Source organism: Varroa destructor, unplaced genomic scaffold (genome assembly GCF_002443255.2).
Source record: "Varroa destructor unplaced genomic scaffold, Vdes_3.0 BEIS01000003.1, whole genome shotgun sequence".
NCBI classification, from domain to species: Eukaryota; Metazoa; Arthropoda; class Arachnida; order Mesostigmata; family Varroidae; genus Varroa; species Varroa destructor.
In genome coordinates this window covers 36,976,332-36,996,914 of record NW_019211456.1, presented here as the reverse complement: position 1 = coordinate 36,996,914, position 20,583 = coordinate 36,976,332, and the positions used below count along the sequence as shown (strand labels likewise).

Below are 20,583 nucleotides of genomic sequence, written 5' to 3'. Positions count from 1 at the left end.
TTCTTGAAAAAATGCCTAGGTATTTGTGCTAAATGTAAGCAGTGGTTTTTCAATGCAAGACGGCTTTCTTTTTTCAAAGGCTACTCAATGTACAGCTGTGACTCCGCTAGCTTCAACGAGCGGCCAACGTCTTCGGGCCCAAAATCGTTTAAATCTATAATATCATAGGTGAGAAGTACTATTTACGGATATAGTCCTGCAGAATGACAGATATATATCTCGCAATAGTTATATATCGCACAAGAGCAGCATAGGTAATAAAAAAACATCAAATACGTTTAGTTCTTTAAATGAATCAATATGTCATGAGGGCTTAATCAAACAAGTTACAAAGAATACCAGGGCTGCCTATATGTTGTGGCAGATATTGCTTCCTGTTTTGAAAGCGAAATGGCACCCTATATCTTGCTGACTTCCTCATACGATCGATCTTTTTACTGTAACCTCCCCACCGTACTCCTGTTTGCTGGAACACCTCCTTTCAGATTGTGTGGGACGGACTCGCATAGCGGAAATTACCGGGTTGATCTCGATAATGATGTTAAGTGCCGTTCTACGGTTGCGATTGTCAATAATATCAATATCGGCATTCAGTTTCGAAATTCTGGACCATTTAGACCCGTTATCGCGTGCCAGTCAAATCGTGGATCGTGCTTCAGGAGTCACAGATTCGAGAAGTTCTGAAAACGTACTTTGGAGCCCCGGTCAGTTATCCGGAGACTTCGAATTCGTCCTCGATATAATACCAATATTCAATGCCCAATGTTACACCCCACAGAATTGTTAGAGTTTTTCTAGATCGACTTGTTGCAACGACATTTTACCCTGTTGTCCGATACTGCTCCGCCTATATGTTTTTGTCCAGTATTTCATTTAATACGAACTATTATAGGGCTTGTTAAATTCAGCCTTGTCAACAGCGCGGGCCACCCTATACCCGTCCAGCGCATTACCCGGCCAGCCAATCACTGGTCGAAAACCCACTCCTTCTACTCGAACGGCTGATAACTATAAGCATCCAACAACGGTATAACCGTGGCTAACAACCACACGGGCAGAAACAGCCACTAACTCTTCGATATGATATGTAATGTAATCCCTCGATCCGACACATAAATAGCTGCCAGCAGCTGGTCACACTCTATGGGCGGCTAGAACTGATTTGAGTCACACAAACAGACCTATACGGATATTGACGCAAAGTGACAGACAGACAACCTCTCGAAGGATTGTTTCGGCCTTTTGGGTACTTCGTTATCCTCCAATTCTACCCACTAGCGCTTTACGACCGATTATACTTACAGACGACAGAAAACAGTCCCAGAGCAAAATAGTCTTTTTCTTCAACGGCTCACTGCCGTTTCCATTCCCGCCCAGTTGGTTCGCGCTGGTTCGTTGACGCCCCCGCCCCCCGTCCGACGTCCCGTTTTCATCTACAATGATTTTCGGCTGCCTAATACGACAGCTACTATTACTACCGCAAGCAGGCAACCTCTTTTAGCAGGCGTCGCTGCCATTATCGTCCAGCATATCCCCACGATCGGCAGTTATCAGCCGATGATTCCGAAAAGGTTCCACCAAGCACCAGCTGATATCCTAAGCAGCAGGATTTACCTCGTCGGTCGGTCGGTCGGTCGGTCGCTCGCGAAAACCGCTGTTTCCGTTGCCATCGGTACGGCTAGCACGATCTTGAATCATCCGCTCCACTCGGGCAACGTGTGTATGGACGTTCGATAATGCTAACTAGATACACAATGGTAGAGACGCAAAATGACAAACGCATCATCAACGTAATCAGCAGTAGCGGCGGCGGTAGTGCACTCAAGCCAATGATAGATACAGGGACAGAGCACCGTTAGAGTATTGGTGTTTGTGTCACAAGCTACAGCAGAGTCAATAGCAGCAATCGTGCAGGCTTCAATCTTCGAAGAGGCAGTCGCCGCGCTCGGATTGGTAACCGGTCGGCTGTGAAACGCCGTGAGCGATACCCTATCGCTGTAACGTAGTCACACGGACAGATGGACTCACAGCATCCATTGAAGTTAGGACTGATACTACGATGGGCTAGACCAAACTGGGCTGGCGTCAAACAAGCTAACACACAAGAATTACATATGTAATGCGTCTGTGCTAGATAGTTCTGTTGACCAGCTTTCAAAAAACTAGGAATGTATATACTTGCTGTGAAGTCCATGAGTATTGAAGGACTATGTACGAGGCGATTCAATGTTTCTAGTTAGTCTGAAGTGTCTGAACTTACCGCAGAAGGTGGAGAAATCAGGAGGTGTAGCAACAGTAAGGTGAACTAATGTAAGCCTCTCGTATCTATAATAGTGTTTGTAACTTGAAATGCCACTTATGACGAGCAATACATTCGGATATATCTCGGAGCATAAGATCTCATATCGGATGAAGCAGATCGTCTCGGTAATACCTATGCATGCTGCTTACTGTATTGCCATCGAATATAAGACATAAAATAACACTCTAATAATACTCGTTCACGGTTGGTCAGAGCCTTTTGAATTGAATATACCATTCCTCCCTATCTTTCCACCTGAGACAGATCGTTTGCTTAAGTTTCTTGTTAAGTTTTGCCAAATTTGAAATAGACGCGGGAAAGTACGTGTACAGCTAGAAACAGTACATAACACGTACGTACAAAAAAAAAAAAAACAACTAGATAAGAACCAAAGTTATGCTCAACGATTGGGAACAAGCGGGCCTTCCAATTCAAAACAGCGTATTAGCTATATCGCAGCACTAAGGAACTCCAAGTAACTAGAACACCGAAGGCCATAGGGAAGGAGAGTACGTGACGAACATTGCTAATTTAAAATTCTCATTTATTCATTTATGTTTGTATATATCATTCATTTTATTTTCCCTCGTTAGCTTTCCTGTGAGTCCCTCCGCTCAAAGTTTTCCTCTTTCTTTTTCTACATCTAATGATATTTATGCCTGCGGTCAAGTGGCTCGCTCGCTCATCGAACACTGCGTCCTTATTGTGTGTTGCCGGCCATGTTAGTGAACCTATATCGATGCCGTCCCCACTTTTAGCACTCCCATCACATCGTTGTGTATGTTTATTATAAGGGACCTGCGAGGTGCATCATTAAAACACCCCACAGCCTTCTTATGCATCGGCGAACATCACGCAGACACACATGCAGATGCTACTTTCCGCTCTTTGGCCAACCGCTGGCAGTGTCTCTGCTCGCCTCGTTTTTCTATTAATTCCCATAGCGTTCCGACTGTACACACCTGGAGAGTGAGAAATGAACAGTGAATTTCAATTGAAGTTCCGCTGAGCTTTTTCATTATTGAAATCATCGTAACTGGCAAGACCCCGTCGGAGTAATGCAGTAGATAAATGATTATCTAAATACTTGAGCTCTCCTTCCAGCTCCGAGCGTATTTGTTTCGACAATATATCAACAAAGGCTAATGACACAAATATACTGATCGGCACTGCGTTGCTTGATCTCAGGAACGCCGTTGCCAGATTTTGCTAATTCTCCTTCGAAAATGTAAGGGAATACAATTGTTTTCGCGGGCGAAATGCGTACAATCGGACTATCTTCCTTACGTGAAATCTTCTCCGTGCGATGGCAAAACATTAGGGGTATATCATAGAATTAGGTTAAGATTAGGATTAACCGACGGAAGCGCTGGAGTCGAAAAAAGTCCGACCTTAAACAGTGTGCAGATCCTAAAATATGAGTCCCAGGACTTTTTGTATAGGAGATTCCGAAGGGTTCGAAATTCAAACCATGTGGTTGGATAAATCGTTACTTTGCTCACTTCTAATGGCGGTATAATGCTTCTAACCTGGGAGTTGTACGTTCCAGGAGCCGAAGCGACATAGGCCATTAGATTAAGCGAATTAAAAGTATGCAGGATGGTGGCAAACGCGCAGTCTTTTTGTTGACTGTACTCTTGACTGCGACATCGATTGAAGACTTTAACAAACCCTTATTTCCTTATCTAGGACCTCGGCCTTTTCATTTCTTTTGTACCGCTGCCGTCTTCTTCTCGTCGTCCACTGGCCCTGTCCGCTCGATTGTCATTGTGTTGTTGTTGTTCGTTCCCATTGTTGTCGTTGGAACCGCATCGTCAATTCAGAAGACGTCATAAAGTGCACGCGTCACTGACTTTGAGTGTGGGCGGATCCTGTGGCGAGCTACTGTGGCGTGCCTCGTCTGAACTGAGTTTTGAATCTGTTACTCTCGTTATGCTTCGGTGTCTGTTTGATGAAGCCCTACGGCTAATCAGTGGTCCCAGGTCGATGATTAAGCGGCCGCGACAAATTGCCACCATGTCAGTGTTAAACTTTTGCTAACTAGCGCGGAATGCTGATTGAACCTGATCCACAAAGAGCAAAATTTGGCATAAAATAAAAATGTAATTTTCAGTGATGGTCTAATTAATTTTTCATGTCGTCTTGAACTAACAATAAAAAATAAAAGGTCCTAGAATGAGATGAAATCCGAGTCCGAAGCCGTGTTATATACGATTTCTATATGAAGGCGTTTAAGTTTGCCGGGTAGAAAAAAACTTCTAGTCGCACAGCTGTTGTTAAAGCTCAAGGAAACATAGCGTTCCTTCAAAAAAAACAGCGCGGTGTTTCCTACTCCGGATGACGTTGTCCTAAGATCTTTGTCTCGAAATTTGACTCTTATTCTTAGCTCTCAGTCTTCGATAGACATTTTCAACGAATCTAATAAGCAACTGATCAAGATAAATAGATCAGTAACTTTGGGTCTATAATATGTGGGACTATGGGTATGGGAATGCGAGCTGGATGGATGCACCCAATGGTTGCATGATGCGATGCCCATCTAACGTCAGGCACCGTCCTTCAAATGCTCCCTCTTTAAACCATAACTAATGTTGCTTTTTACCCACCTCCTGGTTGAACTACCTCCCGTATGGTTCTTCTTTCCAAGAACAGGTCAAGAAATGGAATCAATCTCTCCCCCCGACACTCCCTGTCATTCTCTCGATGCCTCTCGCTGTGTGACGCCGAAGTTAGCGAGGTCGTAAAGTGTATCCGGTCGTCTGCACATCGCACAGTAAGCTTTACGCGGCCGCCGTCGTCGTCGTCGTCCGTCCCTGATGTATCTATGTGGTGCTATCTTGTGCTCGGAATGTTCACCCTGACGAGGTGGCGACGACGATTCCCGTTCGTTCTGACGTTCATCGTGAATTCAGATCTTCCGAAATTTTTCTTTCCTCTAATTTTGTTTGAGACTTTGTCGTTCCGTCAACGATAGTGTTGTCAGTTGTCGGTCTGCTTTTCGGTCTGTGAGCTGATCGTCTACGATGATTCTTATGCCTTGTGACGCACGACGCGTTCTTATGCCAATTCCGATCATACTTCATCTTGTCAAATGATGCGTAGAGCGGTGAAAAACCTGACGAGGAAAAATAGACCGTTCCTGCTAAGAAGGTAAAAAACCGCTAGATTTCTTTTTGATGTTGCCTACTCCCACAGTTTAATATTTGCCTATTTTTTGCCTCTATCTTCAAAAAAGGGAGATTCGATATTAAAGCTGTTGTCAGACATCGCTTGTCTAGAACGTAGAAATCGCTCTTTCTCTGCCAAGACGTGATCATGTCATCGACAGGACTCTGGGGTTGCTGGCTCCCTCGCTTGACGTTTTCGCTGAATTCGAAATCTTATGTGTGTGTGTGTTTGCGTGAATGTGTGGGTGTGTGTATGTATGCGTATCTTCATCGTCTTGTTGGGCGTTCCCTTCTGAGACGGATGCTCCCTGCAAGAGTGGGTGCCTTGACACAACAAAACGCGCGATCCACAAGTCATCCCTCCGGAGAGCAATCTGTACAAGCAAGCATGGACTTCACTCTTCAACGAAATGCATTAACGATTTAAAATAAAGGTTAAAATGTTCTAAAAGGATACATTCACAAACAGCACGGGTATCAACGATGATCAGCAGTCATGAGATGCAGACAGTCGATCTGTCGGAGTATCTAAAAACGAGTGCCAATGTCTCAACGCCTCGCATCGATATGGCGCGTTACTCCGTTAGGATGCGGTCTCCGATGAGCATTTCCGCCATCGCATGTTGACACTTGGCTGTTTCCACTACTGCCTGGGTGAAGCTCCCCCTCGTACCCCTAGCAGCATCACTCATCCCTCTAGAGCAGATTACTGTCGATGTTCCCAAAAGCGAAATCGTGCTCGCAAAATTAAGGATCGGATATTGTACCAATAGACGCGTAATTGTATACACTTGTTGACTAGTAGTGGCTTACTCTCAACTGTTTGTGTTCAAGAGATGTTACCGCAAATTACAGATTGCCACATCGCATCTCCGCACCACGTATACTCAGCCCCGGAGGTTTTTCGTTTGAGACACAAAATCTATATCTTACACGCGCTCATTTTTTAGAATATGGAGCAATTCCCCGCTACAGAAATAACCGTAATATTTTTCTAGCTGTTCGTTATAAGCAGCAAGGAGATGCAATTGTGATGCCGGCACTGGAGTCGGTGTCAACGGCGCGGTCATTTTTCAAATGGAGAATTGCCTGTGCTAGCTGCGGTCGTCGTCACACAAAGATCAGTAAGCTTGCGGACTAGTGATTAACTTATAACTTCTTTGCATCCTCAACGTGGACTAAACTATATCGCAGCATACTGGCTGTTCAGGCCCTTCGAGTTTTATCGTCGGTTAGCGGGGGTGTGGTGGCCCTCTGGGCCTTCGGCCTCGATTTTCTGCTCTTATTGATCCTTCGGTTACTACTTATCCTGCCTCCACTTCTGCTTCTGTCGGATCGCTCAACAGTCGTCGATTAGAATTGCAGATGGGCGCGGTCGCTCCGTTACCAGGTATCCGAAACACGGCTTATTTTATGCAATATCATACCGCGTTCGCTTCAAAGCCGGACCGAGTTCACGCGGCACTGAACCCTGCCGAACCTTGGTTACCTATTTTTCTGCCGAAAGCTTAAAGAGAGCGAGGAAGAGAGCGAGACGAGGGAGAGATAGAGAGAGACAAGGGAGAAAAAGAAAGATGAAATGGAATAGAATCCCATTTCCTGCGGTGCAGAACGGCCTAACATCTAACATTTGTTGCTCGCTACCGAAACCGAATCCTTAAGCAGACCCAGTGCTAATATATCATTGTAGCAGTTGCAGTAGTATACAAACGCCGCTGCTATAATGCTCTAAGCAGTATGGCCATCGGCACTGCCGGTTGGCTAAGTTTGCTTCTGCAAAAAGCGAAGATGTGCTAAGGACTGCTTCTGCATTGAGTATCACTGCATTGGCGAGTTGACTATAGCAGCATGGCGATGGTGTTGAGACCTTCAACGCTCCCTGTAAAGACCTTCTGTCTGTGCATCTGTATGTCTATCTGCCAGACGACAGGAATGGCATTAGTGACTATTAAGAACTGCGGATGTGCCTGTGGCAAAATGCCGTTCATTGTTAACCGAGTATTGCTACTATAGATAGCAAAGAGGTATCCAGCGCGGTGCCCAGAGGTACCCAGCACTTGCTTTCATTCCACCCTCATTGACTCTGTAGTCTGCAATTTGTTGCAGTTGGGCTGCGTCAGGCGGCAGTGGTGCTAACTTTCGTTGTGGGCCCTAACTTGCATTATATGAAGAGAAAGAAAATAACTTTATGTAGTTTTCCGTTCTTCAGCAACTTCAGTACTAGTTGCTGGTTAGTTGTTCTTCTCGTTGTTGGCTTTTTCCTCATTGGAAACTTAGGGCGCGTTTCTCCTTTAGGGCAGCTTGCTCTCAGTCTTGCCTTGTCTTTATGAACCACAACCGCCGGTGGTGGCCTGGACGCACAAGCGGGCGGGTTCTTCGACGGTGCAGACTTCGGTTCCACTCGGACTACTCAGCTGGAACTCTTTCTTCGGCGTTCGTTTCGTCGTCGTCGTCGTCGTCATCGTCGTCGTCGTCGTTGTCGTCGTCGTCGTCGTCCTCGTCGTCGCTCGACTGCTGCTGTCGTTGTTGTTCGCTGCTGAACGAAGTCAACGGTTGCATCAAAGCTCTTGGTTTTTTCTGTCGTCTTTTGCGCGCACACTCACTGATACGGACGGCCAGACAAAGTCACACGGACAGGCATATGCAGATGCTAAGGGGCCGTTGGGTAGGATGTCGGAGAAGATTCAAACATGCCAAAGTGATGCGATCAGGATTTGGTTCAGGCGCTCGGCTGGCTGCTCGATTCCGCTCGTTCTTCCAATCTTCATCATGTAGAGGCTTCCTCCGCTGCCGCTACTCCTGTATCTGCAGCTACTGTCGCCGACTTTTCTTTAGCAATAACAAGTTGGTGTTGTCGTTACTTAGCCCCGTTGTGTCTGTATGTCAGTTACAGTCGTGGCTGTTGTCATCGACGGGTATAGCCGCAGCGGCTTCGGATGCTTGGCACGATGTGGTAAGCTCAGACGTCACTGAAGTTGGCGTGGTTCCTGTTACGAGCGCTGCTGCTGGCGGCACGTCTTGTAGACCACTCATGGGGAACTGAAGTTCTCGTATTCCCGCACTGCACTATTTCTTTAGATGGTCGAAGCGAAAGCAGCTACACCAACTATGGCAGTGCCAGTGAAGGTCTGTCGCGCACAAAACGAGAGACGTATTAAGCGGTGTTTCAAGAAAATATTTCCATCGAAATAGAAGGTTTTTGTGTAAGTTCATTCGAACGATCCGGCCAACTAGGAGCCAACAAAACAAAACCATTGATCTTCTGATATGTAGATCGCTTATCCTACTGCTGATTGAAGTGTGCCCTCTGCCCGTACATTCAGTGCGAATCAGCACGATCTGCCTGTATGTGCATATGTGTGCGTGGTAATGAGTGTTGTTGCACACCCAATAAACCCCCAAAAGGTCACTGTACGCTTAACAATGTGGAGACATCTCCCACCCTGTCAAAGAACTCTTGTCTACTCGTATGTCAGCCAAGGGCAACTGATCCCAATGCTTAACCAAGACATACATGTATCTACCTATCTGTTGTCTGAGATAGTTGCTGTTGTGTCATTTGTTGTTAATGAGCGAGCAATCCGAACTGGGATAAAGAGCTACGGTGGTAATTATTGGAAATCCGATCGAAGCCAACAATAGCAAAGATGCTGATCAAGTCCGATGGGCGACACTCGAGGCCGATTTCAGCAATGGAAGTCTTTGCCGACATTAAATAGCTACAAGCATCGGTGGAGTTTGTAGAGTGACAGATGAGTCGATAATATTAATGACTGTTGCATCCTGCCGGTAGAATCCGGATGAGTTGCGTCGTCTCCGTATTGACCCCGTTAGTACATGACTGTATCTGTCTGTCTGTCTGCCGTTTCGCCTTTGTGTGCGAGGGTACGCATGGTCTGATCTACACTATGGAAACTGACGTACACGCTGAAATCATTTTAGAAATTATATACTCGGACTACTTGAGAGAAATCTAGGGGCATCATGTGACGTTTGTACGCTTTTTTAACAATTAGTTGTAGTATGAATAAAACTTCAGAGTAGATATTAGAATCGAGAACGTTGTTTTATTATGGGTTTACTATGAACGTAAAGATCAGCTATATTTTCTGATGCTATTTACGCCTTAAGATAGTTGTTCAACAATGTAATCTTATAGCCGCATAGGATACTAGTACAAGCAAAAGTCGATAATTGTAAATAAAATTCAGCCTTCTGAGGATGGATAATGATAACTTTATATCTGCTAGGTAATTCTGCATTGATAGCTAATTCATTTGTCAATAGAGCAGACTTGCACCAAATCGTCTTGGCAGAACTTTCAGATTGGATCAGGCCTAGTTCTTCGTTAGTGCCTTGTACCTCATCGCCTACACTATAGCATCATCAAGAGCGTGTAAATATAGAAACGTGTAAAAAAAAAAAATAAAAACAGAGATTATGACGATTCTCATCGTATTTGTTAGAAATGTCACTCGTCACGATCATGTTTTTTTAACATGATCATTATCTACCGTGATTCAGTTTCGTTTCGGAACTTAAACTACTAGCTAGTTATTTTCAATATAATTCGTTCTTCATCCACAAATAACGTTTCAACAGTAAACCGTTAAGTTTTCTTCGAACTGTGTCACCCTGACGAGTTTACACCGACCAAGATCGATTGTGTGTATCGCTTAAATACGTTACAAATGAACAGACATTCTAATAGAATTAAATTGTTGACTGATAACAGACCGAAGCTCCCAAAGCGGCCAAAAAGTTCAAAAGACGCAAAAAGGCGTAAAATATCTAACCATTGGAGTTTAGATGAACGGCCCAATCGGGCAAAATCGTTGCTCCACTTCCATGTTCGCCGTGGTTAAATTATTGTCGAAAAAGCTAACTTCTGTCCGGTTTCAAGAGCCGTGGGTAAACACATGTCTGCGACGACAAGTAGCCGTCAAAGTTTAGTCTCAATTTAAATGCCGTACCGTGTGTATATATATGAAAGAAAAAGCGTTGACAATCTACTTCTTAAGGTTCTGTTCTCAGAAAAGATGGCGCGTTTGGTCGCCAATAGCAACGGCTCACAAACCTGAGTAGACACACCCATCTGGTATTCATATCTGTTCCTTAAAATTAACGTCATATAGTTAAGCTAAACACTGCTGATTTATTCTTGCAACCGCACTGCTTTTGCCTACACCCATGGCCGTTCCCGATGACCCACCTACCTACTTCGATGGAACGTCTTTAGCGGAAAAAGTCAACAACGAGTTAGTAATCTCTTATTGCAGCCTTATCTTACATGTTTAATCAGGAGATTGAGTTTATTCATTGTTGGGACGAATGGCAATCATATAATACCGCCATGCCCTCACAGGCCCATTGTAGAAGACACAAACGTATCATATTATACGATTCCTACCATTGTCTGCCAGTGAGTACTGCCTGTTTCTGACATTTCACCCGACGACGACGACAACAGCAGCGCCATCGGTGTATATAAGTACAACATCACTTCTATATAGCTTCTGCTACCGGTTACCACCGTCGTGTATGGAAATGTTTGACGCTATCGCACTGGTAACGGCCACTGTAGCAGCACCAATGGCGGCTGGATTCAGCGATTAGTGAGTTATAAAATGCAAATACGGTTGTGAAGTCAGCCAGCTAGCCAGCCAGCCAGCCAGCCAGTCAGCCGGTCAGCGCCCACGGTGGCAGTTATGACTTCGGCGCTTTCATCTGGAGCGCGGCACATTTGAATGCACGGACACAGAAAGACGTGGTCGGCGGTAGCGGCGAAGCGAAACGCAGCAAAATGCCAAATCGCAACACGAGATACCGCCTTCATGTGAGGGCCACCACCTCAGAGTGTTTCTACCTGTCGTCAGTCATCGTTCGAAGCGACGCTGTCGTTATTGCCGCGTGAAATTTATAGTTGTAAAAGTGGCGCTGATGGTGTAAGCAGTTGGCTATTATCAACAGCTGCAGCCGCGACTCCTAGTGTTCTCCAGTTGGTGCAACGAGCAGCAGAAATAGATAGAGCGTGTGTACGATCAGTAGCTTGTTGACTAAATGCTGCATGTCGAATGTATCAAACAATCAATAAACGGAAGGATAAGTGACTGAATAAATTGACGAGATAACAATTTAGCATCGTCTAATTGTTACTAAATATTACCATTGACACAGATAAGAGTACTGAACACGATAAGAACAAGCAGGTTACATAATGCTCGCTCGTTCGCAAACCTTCATGGACATCGTATGTGTTGGCAGTTGTCTGAACGAGCAGATTGTATCTATCGAAAGGCATTTGTTCGATTCACGCAAACTCAGCTACAGACCTTCCAGAACTAGAATGAGCGTTGTCTCTGAATCTGTCTGCCACCATCACCTGCGGGACTAACTCAGTCCAATGAAATCTGGCTAGATAAAACCAAAAGACGGTTATAGTATTACTTCATTTAGGAAACAAATTTCTATAGAGTGCTACTTACCAACGGCAACTCCAATGAGACAATAGAGCGTTCAGCGAAAATTCCTACAGGACATGACGAAACTTAAGATGGCATATTTGCCTAGATAAAACGAACAATTAGTTGGCAGCCGGAATTGGCCGAAATAGACGAGTTAGAATATTTTGAATTTGTACTCACTCGACCGATTAAAGCTATATATACGTTCAGATTATAACCTGTATAGCTTTAACCCTTATCCTGTTGGTCCAATACGTTCAAAATGTTGCCTTTTCAAGGCAAAACGTCGATATCAGACCAAATCAGTCTTGACCATAGTGACTGCTTCGCTCTCTGCCGCTTCTGTGCTACTATTATTAGCAGCGCTGCTGCGAAATCTAGGAAGTTAAGCTAATTAATTTAATGTAGAAGGTGTATCCATTATTACCCGATTCATGCTCAACCCGCGGGAATCAGTTTATACAACTGGTACGGAAGAGTCCCATGTTTAATCGAGCCAACTGCCGCCCCCTTTCGCTTTTCGCACAAAATAACAATAACAACAACAACAACAACAACAGCAACAGCAACAGCAACGACAACAATCAAGTCGCTAAGCACAAAATTTCTTTTTTTCCCGCCGACCGACACGGTTAGACCTCTCCAGCGCTCCGATGCTCTTCTGGACGCCTTGGAGGAGCTTCAAATGGGCCGCGCGCGAACGGTAAAGAAATTTGGGGGGATAAAAGAGAGGCTATATGCAATTACCTTTCCGTGCTTTCTTCTGGCTGCTGTTGTTGTTATTATATTATTATCCTTCTCGTTAGTATTATTTTTATCATACGATATATGATTGTTCTTTTTTTGTTAATATATAAGATTAATCGAGTTAATGGCGACCTCACGACCCTTATTCCCGACGCTGTTACGCCTGCTGTCCTGTTTTGGTATCTATCCGTCTGTCTTTGTCTATATGTCTATGTATCTACGTAAGGAAACTACTACTTTAACTTCGTTCATATGAAGTCGAGAACTTTGAAGCATACGCGCCACAGTGAACGAGGTATGGAGCGACACCTGATGGCTCGCAGGCGACTCATGACGACTGACTTGGCGTAGAAGAACGAAAATAGCTAAGACAAAGACGACTGCGACGACGGCCAATTCCTTCCGCTGCTGTTGGTGATAGTCGGCGTTTGAACGGCGAAGATAAGTTGGAGTGGCCGCAGCAGTGGCGGCTGGGGCTAAATGAAGTTTCGAATGGTCGATATGTGGTATGCCACACGATTTTTTCTCAGATGGACCAGCCGTCAGTCAATTGCTCTCTCGAGTAGATGGATAAGGCGCCTCGTGCGTCCGGGGAAGCATCGGCCCTGTTGCTGCCGGCATTCTCGTACGCTACCTGGTTCTCGGTCTTACCTGCTATCGGAAGAAACAACAGAAGAATTATAAAAGAAAAAGTCGTAGAGAAAGACAGAAAGAATAATGGCAGGAAAAAGAAGTTGTTGCTTGTACTGGCTTCGTCTTTTACGACGAGCAAGATTGTGTGTGGATGATAATTGAATGAAAACTCTAGTAAAGGACGATAGCTAATTAGACCTATACACATTTCGATATTGACAGAAGATTATATATATGGATGTGAAGCGAACGGTACATACTGACTGGACTGAGGTAATCGGAAAGGTAGATAATCGAGATTAATGCCGAATTAAGTTGAGTCATCAAGCGACAGTTGAATACCGTGAACAAACTATGGACGGCAACGTTTGCGTTAGGAAAAATCGTCGTATGCTCCATTGTAAATAGGCTATTGCAGATAATAAAGCATAACTACATTTTGGTCTATTTGCACGTGAGTATAGTAAATCAACACATGTGATTTTGGTAGATATGCTATCCTTTTTTCCCTCAGTGATTTTTATTAGCACGTAAAAAAATGTCTGCAACATGTGCACTAATTAGCCGCATTGTGCAGACGGATATAGTTGTTCGACATTAACGCCCCGTTTGTCCCACACTGGCGTCCCGCTTTCCTACCAGAGTGGTTTCCCTATGATTTATTAAACGATCGATTATTTTCGAATCTTTGTTTCGACTTTAGTCCCTCCGTCTATACGGTTGAAGGTAACGAATTATTTGGACTAAGGAAAACAGTCATGTTTGCCAACAAGGTCGGGCAAAACGAATGGGTGAACGCTGATGAATGGTAGGAAATCGTACTCCATATGCGGATACGGTGTGACACGCACACTTCGTTTGCTCATCTGGATATGCACGAAACATATGGTCTCAAGATGACCTTCTGGATATTCCCGTACGAAGATGAGGTTCCCCACATGAGGTGCGTGATGTATTCATTATAATGTTGTTTTCTCAGACCAGGCGAACCTACCTAGCACAAAAAAATAGGCATACAACAAATGCTCCCTTTTGAATATACGATCCCCAGAAGCCTCACTGAAATTCCCCCGAGTCATTAAAATTATCATACTGTATCGCATAGATCGCTTTATAAAGATAGTTCACATAACACATTCGTAATGTAGCATAATACGACTTGTAAAGCGAGCTCCACTTGACAATTTGTCCCAGACAAAGTGGTCGTCGTAAATAAGGTAACAAGACGTTGGATCCTTTTTCACCATTAGGTATGAAGTTTTTCCCAATCAAGATAATTCCGCCTTTGTCTTCGGTCTTACAGAATTATTGCTGTGGTCTTCGTGATACTGACTATTGCCGATGAGAACCTATTGCCAACTTATAAGCACGGTCTTAGCAGAACATTGGCACCGTAGCTTAGGACATGAACTACTTGGGGTTAAATCAAAAACCTTCGTTCGCGTTTGTTCAGGACTTCTCGAGACAAACATGACACACGCTCCTTGCTAAAAAAATCCGTCTTGGTAACATGCTGTCTAAGCCGTGATTAAACAATAAAGAAATCATTAAAACCAAACAAATACAAGTCGTTGACAAAAACCAAAATTGTGTTGAAAATACTACGTTTTCTGTGACATTTTTTCTAACTTTCATGTGTCTCAGCGTTCCCCTTGTACAATGCCTGCTAGATCGATACACAGTCAGCGTTTACTGGCGGAGCCATCGAATATGGCTTTGGCTATAGTTTATAGTTCACCCAGTATTACTACCTGAATGCTTTCTATCGCTAAGCTTGCCACTGGTTAGACGATTGTTTGGCTCGATTTGATCGCTAGTTAGCGTTTTCCTCGGTATTGGTCAGCTGCAATATCTCGTATAGTATTGGAAATATAGTGTTGCTTGTGATGTCTGCTAGCGTCCTTCCTAAAACCCACTCATTTCTTGTACTTCCCATGCTGACTCTGGGACCTCGAGCGTCTCTTGGGTCGTCGTCCTGACTGTAGCGACGGGGCAAACTTTCTCAATCTGCTATACTGTCTTCTGTTGCCGGAGTTCGCACTGCTCCATTGGCAAGATGGAGCCTGGCTATACCCTCGCCCCGGGCCAATTGCGGGGGAACCAGGGATATTCCTATCCTTAAAGTGAAGGCAAGCTAACTGGCAGGCTGCTATATGGGAGAACTAAGGAGCCTGCACCGTGCAAAGACTGGGGATGGCCGATGCGTTGCTTGTGCTGCTGCAGCCAGTGCACACGCTGGATGGAAAGCTTGGGTCGGGCGTGTTGTCATTGCGGTCACGTCGCATCGGCCTACGAAGGACACCGAGGTAGACGAACTACAGCAGAAACCACCACCAACGGCATGCTGCCTCCCAGAAACGCCAAGAACCCTCCCGAGATCGGCGTTCAAGCCCACCCTATACCGTTCGATTCCCTCCGCCCGTTGTGGAATCCCCTGGCATTTTGGGGAAGCCTTTAAGGAAAGCGGGCTAGGCATCGACAGTGAGGAAACCATTCCAGCAGTAACAACAGTAGAAGAGATCGAAAACTGCAGAAAAAATATGTTCTCTCCTTTTCTTTGAACGAAAAGAGAAAAACCACATTTGCTCATTGTATTCCCATTCTGTGTGTGGTTCGGGTGTTTCTATAGCTTTCAATATTTATCGAAATGTAAAAGGCAGAAGCGGACAAAACGTTGATAAAAGAACGAGATCAGTTGATCAGTCTGCTGGTATAACTATGCACATGTTCTAAAATCAATAGTGCATATATAAGTAGCTCCCGGATTGAATCTTTAGGCTTTTTTCTACCCGTTATCAGTGTAGGTAGTAATTAGCAGGAAAACCGTAGGAATCCTACCTATAGCGTTTAAACCATAAATTAGTTCTTTACTTCGGGCTCGTTTTCATTCATCGTTCGTTCATGTACAGTGGTCACGAGGACGACGACGCCGACGACGACGACGACGACGCCGACGACGACGACGACGACGATGATGATGATGGTGACGATGATAATGATGACAACGACGACGACGACGACGACGACCACTAGCACCATCTTTAACAGCAGCGCATTGCTTTGCTGGCGTCTTCGTTGAGCCCGTGCGGACTGTACTACGGCTGCTCCACGAAGCAGCCGCACGAGTTGGTCTATCGATTCTTTGGTTGGCCGCCCAATACGAAGACAAACGGCCGACCTTGTCGTCGTCGTTGGTGGTGATCGACGTCTTGGCCGCTGACTGCACGCAGGTTCACTGGCAGCCAAATTCTTCGTTGGTTTCTTCGCTTCAAGCTTGAAGTGGCCATTTTGCCGGACAACATACGTTTCTACTGTACGCTGTGTGTTGTCATATGGTATGCCACGAAGTAGCGGTCATCCGAAGCTGCACGACCTTTGCTGGACGCTGGAGTATCCAATCTGCAGAGGTGTTGTTCGGTCGATACGACACAGCGCCGCGCTAGGCTGTGTGGCCATACAAATAGACATATGTATGTAGCGTTTAGTCGATTCATTGAATCGGCTGGCCGACGACGGGACCGAAGACATGGCTGGTGCAAGTCAGCGCCAGCTGCGGCTACCAGCCACAACGGGAACGGGGGAACAAGATGGTCTTTATGTGGCTGCATCTTCGACGACTTTCTCTTCGTTTTCTGCTTCTTACATTTGTTCTTCTGAATACTTGTGACGACGACGACGACGACGACGGCAACGGCGATCGATCAATCGGTCGACCTCGCGCAGCATGGAAGCCGTTCGTCCCGTTGCAATTTGTACGGCCGCAGTTTAAACGTCTCGCAGCTCCACACGAGTATCCATTGGATATCTGCAACTACCAACCATTTAGCTGCGAACAAGGGCCACACTGTCAATAACAAGTATGTGAGAGTGACCTTGTACTATATTGGTCCGCTTCTGGTCTTCGCGGATGAGAGAACGCGTTTTATTTTTGTAGTATGTTTAAAATGTTACTGTCATCCTGGCAGCGTTTCCTAACTGCCAGGATTGCCATCATCACACCTCATATGAACTCATTAGGCAGTAGTTCAGTGTTTGACTAACTATTCTTATGACCTGGCTACCATGTAAGGTGTAGCAGCAGGTATAATGGCAGCCACAAAGTCTTCATTTTCCAATGCCAATATTAGCACGGCGCTGTAGTATTCACTCTTGCGCTCTCGACTGTTTACTTTTTATACAGCTCTTTAAAACTGATGATATATTAATAAATATTTTCAGAGTAACTATACGAAGCTATTGTCCAAGTAAGCTAGCCGCAAAAATCGCGTCAGTTGTTGTAGATATATATATATATATACATCACGTATATATATATATATATATATATATATATATATATATATATATATGTTCTTCACGTTTTTATGGGCATGAAGTCGCTGCTGAGGTTGTCGCTGCGATGCTTCTGTTGAAACTTACTTTTCGCCATCAGTTATTGTACACTGCTACTAGCGACAAGAAATCTAAATAAATGCTTCTACTACTATTCCATAATAGATGCTATCACAGACTATTTATATGTTAGTACGATGTACGATGCAGGTTAAAATGGCGGCAGCACTTGATAAATTTGAGAATTAAGACTCTTTAGCGCGACTATTACGTGCGCTAGTCTTGCAGATAGCATCTCGTCGCGTCGCATATCGCCCCCTTGCATTTTCTGAGCAGTCGACTGCTCGCTTTACTTTGAGTTGTTCGACTGTGAGAGCTCACCGATAGGCGTCTAAACGCGTTCACAAGAAGTAAGCAGAAAGGAGGCATATTTGCGCATGTTGTTTGTACTTCGCTATGTGTGGCTCAGAAGTGGATGGATCCGTTTGGATGTGGTGTCAATCCACGTATACCCTGTGCTGTTACTGCTTTCCACAATGCTAATAATGCTGCTGTTGAAAATAAAATCGTAAAAACTGTCTGAGTTTTCAGTCTTGGGGCGGCGGCGGCGGCGGCGGCGGCGGCAGGAGGAACAAAAGCAAAATCATCCATAGCGCACTGGTCGAGCGTACTATCCGACGCGACGTCTGCCACGGTTCGGAATTTATGTACGAAAAAGAGGAGGGTGCCCGAGCCTTGTGCAGGTTGCCTGTAGCTTTTTCTTTGTTCTAGACCAACTGGATCGGCCGTGCCGGACCAGGCCAGAGGGAGACCGTCAACCAGAACAGTTTCGTTCCTCTGATCGTATCATGATCAGATGGGACAGCCCAAAAACCTGACACACCGACACCCAGAATACGCCAGCTCGTGCTAGTAGCCAACAGAGAGCGAAGATGACAACAGTATCTGCAGCAGCTATCAGCCAGAAGCAATGCGTACTATTTCAGGTGTAGCGTAATACGTGACAGAATGGCAACGGCAGCAGAAAATGCCTCCAACGCCCTTTTCTGCTATATATATATATATATATATATATATATATATATATATATATATATATATATATATATATATATATATATATATTGCGAGTAAAGTCAAACAAGTTTGGAAATCTAACTCGTTTTCCCTCATACACCAGCATTCTCACGCAGACGTACAACAACGTAATACGAATACTTGAGCGAATTCACATACGGATACGAGTACGGCGTAGAAATATTCAAAGCGAACAGGTGGGCCGTGGACGGTTATCCGAAAAGGAAGGAAGAGGCTGTACTGGTGAACAGAAGAAAAGGCACAGAATTCAAAAAGAGATCAATAGAGAAAACATAGGTCAGCGATGGGAGGCTGGCTAGAACAAAATCGGAGATCAGGGGCAAAGAGTAAAATTACGATAAGTGGATTATACGCCATTTTACTGTTTGCCCCTGAGTGAGAATTCATAGCTGCAAACATCTATTTGAACCATATATAAATGGGGTTTACGCTTCAAAGTCTGCTATTAGGTGTGTTATGCTACGGCGGGATAGAACAAACAATAACGCAGGAATTTGATAGCAAATACACATCGAAGTAATTGTGGGCTCAACTTAATTACGTTTTATATCGATGTCGATGATGATGATGCAACAAACGCTAACTAGCCTTTTTTCTAGGTAATATATATATATATATATATATATATATATATATATATATATGTAGAAACTCATAATCTTCTAGTATGTCCAAACACTCACTCGTAATTAACTTGGTCCGTTTTACTCACAGATAAAGGCTCATATTGAACACTGAAGAATTCTAATTGGAAATTATCGTACAACTTACTCTAAACAATGGCTATAACCGATTGTAAGAAGCAATTCCGTCGTACATAAGGATCGTCATACGCTTTTCCTCTATCGAAGTTCCGGGTTTTTATCATTTTTAAATGTGTTTCCCATAAATTCACCTGAATAAAGTGGCAGTAAATCCTTCACTTTCCCTGCCGACACTTAGAAGCTTAAGCTGTTTTTCTGTTCGCGTAAACTCATTATCATAATAGTAATCGAATTACTATTACGATAATTTACAACTTAATGTTTACCCAATAGAAAACAGTTAACGAAACTCTCAGTGTTAGACAATCCACAAATAAACAGACGTCCCTGCGAATTTTTTCTCGTGTTCTCTTTATGAGGCTTTGCGCGACTAGCGGGTGTTCTCCCATGAATTTCTGTTATACATTCTACATCTTCCTATCCCTTAGTAAAAGATAAACTCTGTAAATAGTCTCTTACCGTGCGAGTCTGTCCATTTTCACATCGAAGTGACCTTGCCCAAAATCAGGATCTATTTCAGGATCAGGGCTATTTGGAAGTATTCTGTCATTTTTGATTTCTTGTCGTATCCTTCTAAAGCGAAACAACGGATAATAGAAGTGACCTCTTCTACTACTAAAATGTGTCCGCGTTCTCGCGAATCTTTTTCTGATCTAAATCGATCTAAACCGCGATCAACTGAATCAGCATAACGCTGTGCGTCTCGTATCCGTCCGTCATTTCCGTCGGCCGTGTGTTGTTTACCACTAAATCAACAAGAGGTGAACTGAAGAAATGCTTCGTCCTTCCATCGTACCACTCAGGTGAACTCGACTCCCGACGCTCATCGGATATCAACAGTGGCCACAATGACATCAACGGTTTCGCGGTGAAGCCGCGCTATCCGAAGTAACGGCAGCGGCCGCGGCCAAACGAACATAACGGGCCGGATAAGCAGCTGAGTTTATCTATTTTCTAAGTAGTTTGTAGATTTTCTTCTTATTTTTAGTATTACGCTTACCGTTATATTACGCCTCTACTGACAAGAGTGATACCTAAGAACTCTCTCTCTCTCTCTCTCTCTCTATATATATATA

At 44.4% G+C, this 20,583-nt stretch overlaps 1 long non-coding RNA gene across 1 annotated transcript in view; it reads right to left on the bottom strand.

Moving 5' to 3' along the window:
• Positions 1–2,732: 2,732 nt before the first annotated feature.
• LOC111248201 (uncharacterized) overlaps positions 2,733–20,583 on the bottom strand; it is a 21,309-nt gene continuing 3,458 nt past the window's right edge. The window contains exons 3-5 of the long non-coding RNA XR_002672461.2: positions 11,955–13,334; positions 4,909–5,417; positions 2,733–4,365 (exon numbers count right to left, since the gene is read on the bottom strand). This is a non-coding gene — a long non-coding RNA (uncharacterized LOC111248201). The remainder of the gene's footprint in view (positions 4,366–4,908; positions 5,418–11,954; positions 13,335–20,583) is intronic.